The 10,240-nt window shown below is 30.2% G+C and overlaps 1 long non-coding RNA gene across 1 annotated transcript; it reads left to right on the top strand.

The window, feature by feature from the left end:
* Positions 1-1,389: 1,389 nt before the first annotated feature.
* Positions 1,390-1,905, top strand: LOC107882940. Its single transcript, XR_003838996.1, has 5 exons — positions 1,390-1,431; positions 1,517-1,555; positions 1,617-1,652; positions 1,733-1,792; positions 1,865-1,905. It is a non-coding gene; the product is annotated as an uncharacterized LOC107882940 (long non-coding RNA).
* The last annotated feature ends 8,335 nt before the right edge of the window (positions 1,906-10,240 follow it).

Genomic DNA, 10,240 nt, shown 5'->3' on the forward strand with positions numbered 1-10,240 from the left:
AAGCATGTGTTTCAAACAAAAACTAAGGCTCGATTTCTTCGCAAATGTATAGGTATTATTATTATAATAAGAGATATTTGATTATTAATCTTAAATACGAACCGCGTTGGACGTGTTAAAAAACAATATGATGTATCTAATGTATACTCATTCTAAAAAAAGTGTATAGTAAAACACTTATATTATTATAATAATTTATTAATTGATTATTTTTTTGTTTTTAACACGTTCACCGCCGATCGTATTTATCAAATAATATTATAATGTATTTTGTTATACCATATAAATTTGCGAAGGAAACCCTGGTTTAGTTTTAGTGTGCACCACATGCTTTTTGTTAAACGAATTTTAATATTTTATAATATCATCAACCAATCAATTGGTTTTTGACAACTTTCTTTATTTGTTTTTATAGAATGAGCAATATCTACAATATAAGCGGTAGCTGCCGCGTGTATATTGAAAGCCGGGAAAGCCGCGCCCGACGTAAGCATAAATTTGGTTAATATATAACTAGAAACGATTAAAATGATATCTACTCGTTTCAGAATGTTACAACTGTGGCAAAGATGGGCACCTCTCCCGTGATTGCGGTGAGTGTTTACTTTATATATTCCTTCATAACAGTCTTAATATTATGTATATAATTGTAATTTATATTGTAGCCAAGCCCAGAGGAACAGGTGGAGGCGTCGGTGGCAGTGGTCGTGGGCGGCGGGGAGGTGGCCGTGGTAACGGTGGCGGTGGTAACGGTGGCGGCGGCGGCGGCGGCGGCGGCGGCGGTCGTGGTCGCGATGGCGGTGGTGGCGCCGGTGGTCGTGGTCGTGATGGAGGAAGGCGGCGGGGAGGTGGCATAGAAGGAAATGTTTCGAGGCCCCTCTCCAGATCCCGCTCCCGCCAATCAAGGCCATTGTTAAACGTAAGTACATATTAATATTTTTAAAAATAAATCTAATTACATTTCTATGTAAATCTACTTGAACGAATAATTTTCAGCAACGGTCCACCAACCGAGGAGCGGCACCGTCCAACGTTGTAAGTATATATGAGTATAATATTTAAAGACATATTCAAGTTTTCAAAATTGATAAATCTAACTAAACGAATAATTTTAGGAGGTCCGTCGGCAACCACAAGCCGGCGAACGGAGGCGACCGTCGCGGCCATCGAACGTTGTAAGTATATATAATTAAATATATAATTTAAAAAAATATTCAAGTTTTCGAAATTGATATATCTAATTAAACAAATAATTTTCAGCAACGGTCCACCAGCCGAGGAGCGGCACCGTCCAACGTTGTAAGTATATATTAGTATAATATTTAAAGACATATTATTCAAGTTTTCAAAATTGCTAAATTTAACTAAACGAATAATTTTTAGGAGGCGAACGGAGGCGAACGGAGGCGACCGTCGCGGCCATCGAACGTTGTAAGTATATATAATTAAATATATAATTTAAAAAAATATTCAAGTTTTCGAAATTGATAAATATAATTAAACAAATAATTTTCAGCAACGGTCCACCAGCCGAGCGGCGCCACCGACTAACGTTGTAAGTATATATAAGTTAATAATAATAATAAGTTTTGTCTAATCAATCACATTATTTTCAGGAAGTTGAAAATCACGCAAAGACGTCGTCAGTAGTTGTAAGGATATATTAGTATAATATTTAAGGATATATTAGTAAAATATTCAAGTTTTGTCTAATCAATAGAATTATTTTCAGCTAGAAGACCAAACAGCAGAGCTGTACGTGACGGCGTTTTCGTCACCGCCAGCGAATGCCGTAAGTATATATTGATATATTTAAATGTTTGATATTGATAAATCTATTATATTATTATTACATTATTTCCAGACAATCTCAGACGTTTCATACGACGCGGGTGTGCAACAATGTAAGTATATTATATAGATACTTAAGTTTTTGACATTGATGATTCTAATTAAACATATTTTTTTCAGGCTCTGATAGCAGACAACTGTAAGTTTTCAACAGGAACACAATTTCTCAACAAAAAATTTGCTACTTTTATTTGTTTTGTTTTTTTTTTTCAGATAATCAATAAATACTATAACACCATGACTTTATTTAATTTCTCTTCCTTTTCAACTTTTTTATATTAATATTATGTGTGTACACGTACTGTATGAATGATTCTTTAAATTGCTATTAGTTACCAATATATATAGGTAGTTAATACTATTACAACACAACAAACAGAAATAAGGGTTCTAAGAATGTCAGTGAAAAAACTTAAGGTATTGCATGGACATCAATAAAGATGTGCATGTAGTAAGATGTCATTAATTAGTATGTATTGTTATTAATGAGTAAAAATGAGTATAACTTCAAATTTGTAAATTTTGTTCAAACGTTTGACATACAAATACCAATTATATTATAATGTGTACAGTGGCATTACTCTACTAAAATAAATAAATTAACAGTCTACCAAGTTACTATGATATGTACAACTATTGAATGGTGGTTCAACGTTTGGCATAAAAAAGTGAATAATGATATATACTACTATCTACTATCAGCAATGTAGTAGTTAGTAGCACACAGTTGCACATTACATAATGTTATAGTTATTAGTAAATTGAATGGTGTTTAATAAAAAAATAAATATAAATAAATCAACAGCAATTCACAGTGTTGTAGTGTGCACAAACAAAATGTTGCATTACACATTATATTATATACATTATTATGATTGCGCATCATCAGAAAGAAACATAGCTAATAATAGTACCTATGCATTGTTATTAAGATATCCACTTGTTTTGTACAGTATGAATGGCATTTTAAATTGTTATCAGTTCATATTTATACTTAATGTACCGAATAAGACAAAAATGATGATCTTATAGCATTTGTAATTAATTTACTCTTTTTGAGGGGATCAAGAAAAAAAATTGTTATTGAACACATGTATGTTTTCTAAATTATTTATTATTATGATATTTACTTAAATATTTACTACAGTGATACAAAGATACAAAACAAATATTGTCAATGTTAATATATTATATTTAATTTAATTAATTGCAATGTACAGCAGAAATAATCTAATAATTGAAGACAAATCACAATAAAAATCAACTAAAAGAAATAAATACAACTTTTAAATGGTGTTTAAAACAAAACAAAATACTATTTTACTGAGCAATGTCAATAATATAAATATTGCAATTATAATAGTATATACAGTCACAGTAGTAATAAATAATAGTAATAAAATTTAGTCAAATCTCAACCATTAATGCAATATAAATTAATCAAGTAGTCCAAGTATATACAGTGTACAAAATATTATAAATATTGTGAGTACAGTGAAATTTACATATTAATAACATATAATTACATAAAAACAAAGAAGAAAGAAATACAATACAAATAAAATAAAGTAAAATTGCAATCATTAATACAGTATACATTAATTAACAACGGTTCACAGTAATATTAGTGTACAAAACATATTATTAATGTTATTATTAGATAAAACGAAGAAGAAAGAAATACAACTATTAAATAATTAATACAATGCAAATAAATGAACAGCAGTTGACAGTGATATAGAGTGAACATAGTGAAATTGCTTAGAAATACAACTATTAAATGGTGTTAAACAAAAAACCAACACTCTTTTAGTGAGTAAAACAATTAATAAAATGTAAATTATATAAATATTGTAAAAATCATATTATGGAAAATTATATCCTAATTACCTATATGTGAAATAGTATGCAAACAGTAGTAATATAATAGTAATAAAATTAAGTAAAATCTCAACCATTAATTCAGTAGTTCAGTGAAAATATCATAAATATTGTAAACATAGTGAAATTTACTAAAACTAATAATAACTAAAAATTAATACAATGTCAATTATTGTAAAGTAAAGTAAAATAAAGTAAAAGCTCAATCATTAATATATTTTCCATTAATTTACAGTAAATTTTATAAATATTGGGAACATAGTGAAATTAACTTATTAATGTTATTTACATCATACAACATAGGTAAGTAGTATATATGTACCATTCCTGGCCCAGTGCCTTTTATTACAATAAAAGATCAGAAAAAAACAATGTGCAAAAAGATCAGAAAATCGAAATGCAATATTTATTGAAATATTTTTTCACAAAACATAAGAAATTAATTAATTAAAATATTCCCCAAAATATTTTTTCAAAATACTTATGTTATAAAGACACATTCCTAGTACATGGAATCAAGTCGAAATACAAATGATAACAAGGAGGGCGTTTCGCCCTCTCTACTCCAAACGAAAAATACAGCATTTCAATCATACAAACATATTTTTATATGTCAGGACTTTTAACATTAGAATACCCAGACTTTAAAGTCGAAATGTATATGCTAACCGGGAGGGCGTTTTGCCCTCCCTACTCCAAACGAAAAATACAGCATTTAAACATTAATGTTTATTCACATCGGGACTTACACAGAGCCCGAGTAGCAATTGAGGTTCATGGAAGGTTCATTTACAAGTATAAATTTGCGGTGCGAAACACAGTTCAAAATTGGTTCCGTGCCCCGATCGATGAGAGTTTTGAATACGGTTTTTAACATGGTGTGAACCGAGTTCAATCAACGTGCAAATAATGTTCATTTACGGTTCTTTGGTAACGTTTTTAACAGTTCATTATTGTGTCATTGACGGTGCATTGGTGCAATTTTAACCGTTCATTGATGGTTCAGTTGACAGTGCATCAACCAGGCAAAAATCTACATTGCACCAAGCAGTGGCGTATCTACGGGGAAAGATATGGGGGTCATATCCCCACCTCCGGAGAAGACATTTTGTATACAATATGTTGGATACGGAACCGTCGCCGTTGCACGTTTCGCAGACACCGGTCGACCGTTATCGTCTCACCCCCCACCGCGAGCACACGCGCTCTATACAACACTATCCCGCCGTTGTCGCGAGTTGGATATTATCGTTGTTGCGTGTTGTCCGTTGTCCGTCGTCCGTTGCTCAGCCATCTTTTTTGTCGTCGTAATGAAATAATAGTGTTTTTAAGGCCGCCTGCGCCAAAATCACCGCCCGGACAATTTTGAGTTCCGTTTCATGTCGTGTCCCTGTGCACACACACGACTTGCGTGTTTAAGGCCGCCTGCGCCAAAACCACCGTTTTCGCTCGCCCGTCGTTGTACACAGTGCGTTCCGCCGTGGTCCCCACGTGTTTTCACGCCGTGTGACAGACGCCGCGACAACGACGTCCATACGCGACGAGCCGCACTATTACGCGGCCGTAGTACCTTTCGAGCCCGCGTCGTCCGATTTCGACACATGTGTCCATCATGCCGTTCCAGTACACGGTAAGTCCATGGTTTCATTGACCCGCCGGCCGACGTCGCCCTAGTCGACGTGTGGTGTATCGTCGCGATCCGGTTCTACCTCCGTCAGCTGATCGGCGTTCCGGCACAGTCACACCGTCACCGTGTTATCACCGCCAGTCAACGCCGGTATCAGGTCGTACACACGTTTATATTATTGTTGTTTACCGTTTCTTCGTATCACGCGAAACGTATATTTATTTGTTACTAAATTATAAGTTAAATTGATTTATTGATCTGCCGATCGGAATGTGGTCGCGCATTACTATTATTTTTTACTAACCCTAGTTGATAAGACGTCATTGCCATTGCAGAACATATCAATAAAATTGTTCTGTACATTTTCATATACGATAAAACATTGTTCTTGATAAGTACCTTAATTCTACATAAATTCAAATATTTAACCTTAATCTATACAGTCCACTCTCTAATTATCCTCCTTTCCATCAAAGTTACGCGGAAGGAAATTCAAAATACGAAAACAACAAGCGCGACGGTTACGTGTAGCTGCCGCCTGTGCACACACATACGCACGTACCTACTTCCCGCCGCCCGGCTTCATTTGTGCAGAAGCCTCTCGCACATACACTAAAGCCAAAATCGATTTTTTTAAAAACTAATTTTGTGTAAATAGTTCAGTTTTTCCGGGCGCTTTTGAAAACTATTGGGAATTTTGACCTACCAAAAGTACCAACGGAATTCACTTTCCCATCAAACAAGATACTGAAGTTGAAAATCGAAGCATTATTTCGACTACTAAACGTGTACAAAGACACAAAAAAAAAACACACATCATTATAAAACCAATACATTCATCGCTCCGATCAGAATCTAAAATCAAAAATATTGCTAGTGTAAAGTTACCGAGAAACTTTCAAACAAAATAAATTATAAAGACCAATTAAATAATAAAACTCAAAAAATGATTCATACCATAATCTGTAAAAGAAATTATAAAAAAATAATTAATGACTTCATTATTTAGGTATCTTAAAATATTAAATCGAATTCTTCAGGAGAAAAATTTAAAACTTCTAACTATATTATTAGTAACTATAATAAATTGTGAACTCTCTAGATTATTTCATCATGTAGATATAATTTATGGGTTGTAAAATTGTAAATTGTTGATGACAAAAATGTTCTTTATTAAAATCACTATCAAATAAAAAACTTGAAAACTGCGTTCATTAGACACAATTTAAGAACTAATTAAAAAAAGTATTAGGTATAATTGTTCTTTAAATATCGTCGGTAGATTAATAATTTATGTATCGGTATTCAAATATCATATTATAATTATCTAAATAGAAAAAAATATCGTTAGAAAATGGAAAACTTTATAAGATTTAAGACCATAACGCGTAACATGTAAAATTACATCATACAACATAAATGTGATTACAATGCTGATGGTACGTAAAACAAAGAGAGGAACTCAATACAAGCCACCTTATCGGAACGAGTCTAGGTCCAAATCCAAACAATGAAATTAACACAGTAGAATTATGCAAAGCAATAAAAATATTTTACCAAATATAAGTTAAGACCAACAATATTTGTAATGTACATAATCAACTGACTTGTTTTTAAAACTATATGTATTTAATTAATTATTTAATAATATTTATGTTCTTCCATTTTACTACAAATGTAATGTTAATGATCTTAGTTTTTGGAGCAGAAATTTATAATTTCAAGACCAATTATAAAAATAAACTGATTACGTACGTGCATTAGCTGGAATAAAATAAAAACTGTAGTTATCAATTATAAAATATTTATAATATTGTTTTGCTATAACAACATGTTCAACTAAAAATTATAATCAACATTTTCAATTTTTGTAATTAATAATGACTAACATTTTTTAAAAGAATTCGTAAAATGGAATACAGCTACTTATAATTAATATAAATTCAAGTTCAAACACACCTATCATATTGTCAAAACTCATTGATGCATTTGATAAAAGAAGGTGAGATTGATTTTTATCGGAATTATTAATTTAGTCTTTTAGTGAGGCTATTATGTTTATATAGAAATTATTACAATTATCAATATTGATGAGTGGTTATAGCTTGTGATAATATTGATCATTGAAACAATCAGTTTTTTGAAATTGATCGAGTCTTTTTATCTCATTTACTAACTTGCATGTTAGTCTTCACATTTCTTTTAGACGCAAAAATATCGCCGCAAAGGAAGTTAAACGTTATATAATTAGTTTGTTATTAATATGGTCAAAATGATGGATCTGCATGGAACAAATCTGAACTATCGTTGAAATTCAAAAAGATATAATATAACAAAATATCAAATCTTCAGCCTGAAGCTGATCTAGGAAAAATCATAAGAATTCAATCAGTGTCTATTTTGAGTGATGGGTGGTAATTGAATAATATTCGATTATTTATGCAAATTATCGAATAATAATGTGCATGACCGAATAACGAATTAAAATAAAAATAATTCGAATAATTCGTCATTAAATAATATTATTCGTTTCAAATATAATTAATCAAATAATAATTTGCATGACCGAATAACGAATTAAAATAAATATTATTCGAATAATACATTTGTCATCAAATAATATTATTCGTTCCAAATATAATTATTGGAATAATTTAATTTTTATTATGATAAGTTACAAAATTCTTATTAAAGGTTATAACTTATGAGTAATGAGTAATTAGTAATTACATATATTTATTATTTATCAATCATTATTGTTGACATTCGATCATCCATAATCATTTTAGTATAACTTTTTATACAGATAGTATCATTGAGTATAAATACTTGTATAGTGGTATTCCTAGTATATTATATAATCAATGATAGTATTTAATATTTTAACCACCCATTTATCCTAATTCAACTCTATAAGACACATAAAAATGAAAAAAGTTATTAGAATTCATAATTCATGAAGTATATGTATATGTATGTGTAATGTTTGACGCCGTGTCAATACATTGATATGTTGATATGTTATAAAGAAAATAAATTAACATTTCAAGTAATTAGAACTTTATTTTAAATTATTAAAAAGATTGACAAAGTATATTTCACAATGGTCAACAATAGAGAATGAACAATGAACAACAATTAGCACATAATGAGAATGTGCTTCTTATCAATCTTAACATCAAAGATGTTATACACTACAATATCTATAATCATTTTTTTAATTGAATAATCAAAAATATTTGAATAAAAGATACTCAAATAATATTTTTAATCCAATAATAAATTTGAACGATTTGTCGATTATTCGAATAACTTATTTGGAAAAACTATCGAATAATTCGATAGTTATTATTCGTTGCCGCCCATGACTATAGTATTTTCTATACTTTGTTGATTTAAAAAAAGTCTACAATTCTGTCCACTGACAAAGCCTTTTTAAAACTTCTCTTTAACAAGCTATTAAACTTAATTGAGGCCAAATTGAAGTATACGTAAATTAAAATAAAGGTAGTATTGGAAGTGTCAGGCCCAGTTAATGTTAATACGGGCCTAAGACAAAGAAATGCGCTGTCACTAATATTGTTTAACTTAATATTAGTGAAAGTTATAAGAGATATAAATAGTAACAACGGAATAACATTGGAAAACTCAAACATAAATAACTTAGCTTATGCGGATGAAATAGAAATATTAGGAGATACTGAAAAAAAGCGGAAAAATTAGTGTACAGGAAACTCATCGTGGGCACAGAACCAAAAGGTGCTATCTCAAAATATCAAATTGTTCAGGAGAGCCATTTTAAACTATTTTCAACTTAAAACTGCATTATCTTTTTTCGTAATGAATGATTTTTAATGATTAGCACATCTAAAAATTCACAAAGTTGTTCTGAGTTAACACTAGCAATTTATTTTTCTTGAAATCAAAATGTAACGTAAGAAAAACAAAAATATAAAAAATTTCCGTTAAAAACCAAAAAGTTCTTCAGAAAGAATCTTTTGGTTGTTAATATTTTTTTTTCACTTAGTTAGAACTTCTTGGTTTTGAATTAAATGTATGTTTTGACTATGATGTTACCAACCTCAAAATAATAAATAATGACATGTAATTGGCTTTTCACTTGACTACTTGAGTATAATAGATAACTAACCTAACCTATATACATGACCGTACCTGTAGAAGGGGTTAAAAGTAACCCCCCCCCCCCAAAAAAAAAAAAAAAAATAAAATAAAATAAAATAATTTATATTATTACTTATAAGATTCTGATTTTCATATTTTTCATTAGGGTTTCGTAACCCTGATGACAACATATTTTTTTTCCTATTATAATGATAATAATTGACAAGATCTCAGATCAGAATATTGAGGCATCCCGTTAAAATAAAACCAAAATAAAAATAATATTTACTAAGGACTAAGGTAAATGTACCGTATATTTATTAAAATTATTTATAGAAATCTTTGTTTTGTTGATAAAAATGTACAATAATTAATAATATTGTACCATCATATTATTATTGTATGGTTGATACAGTGAATATGAGATAGTACTTTTTGGTTATCACTAATTTATTTTATCTTATAGATAGAACCTTTTGGTTTTAACACTATTCTCAAGAACCAAAAGGTGCTATCTAGATCGCTATCAAATAACAAAAGTGTAAATTTGATCGATTTAGCACCTTTTAGTTCTGGATAACTCCTTAAATAATGAACTTGAAAAGTTGGATGTGAGTTTGGATTATAGACCATTGACCAATAAACCCATTTATATCAAAAAGTGGATTTTCGAAAAAATCGATTTAGCACCTTTTGGTTCTGAGCCCACGGGAATAGAAATTCTGATACAATTACTGCTATTCTAATTATGAAATTGGA

The sequence above is a fragment of the Acyrthosiphon pisum genome, chromosome A1 (genome assembly GCF_005508785.2).
Source record: "Acyrthosiphon pisum isolate AL4f chromosome A1, pea_aphid_22Mar2018_4r6ur, whole genome shotgun sequence".
Taxonomy (NCBI): domain Eukaryota; kingdom Metazoa; phylum Arthropoda; class Insecta; order Hemiptera; family Aphididae; genus Acyrthosiphon; species Acyrthosiphon pisum.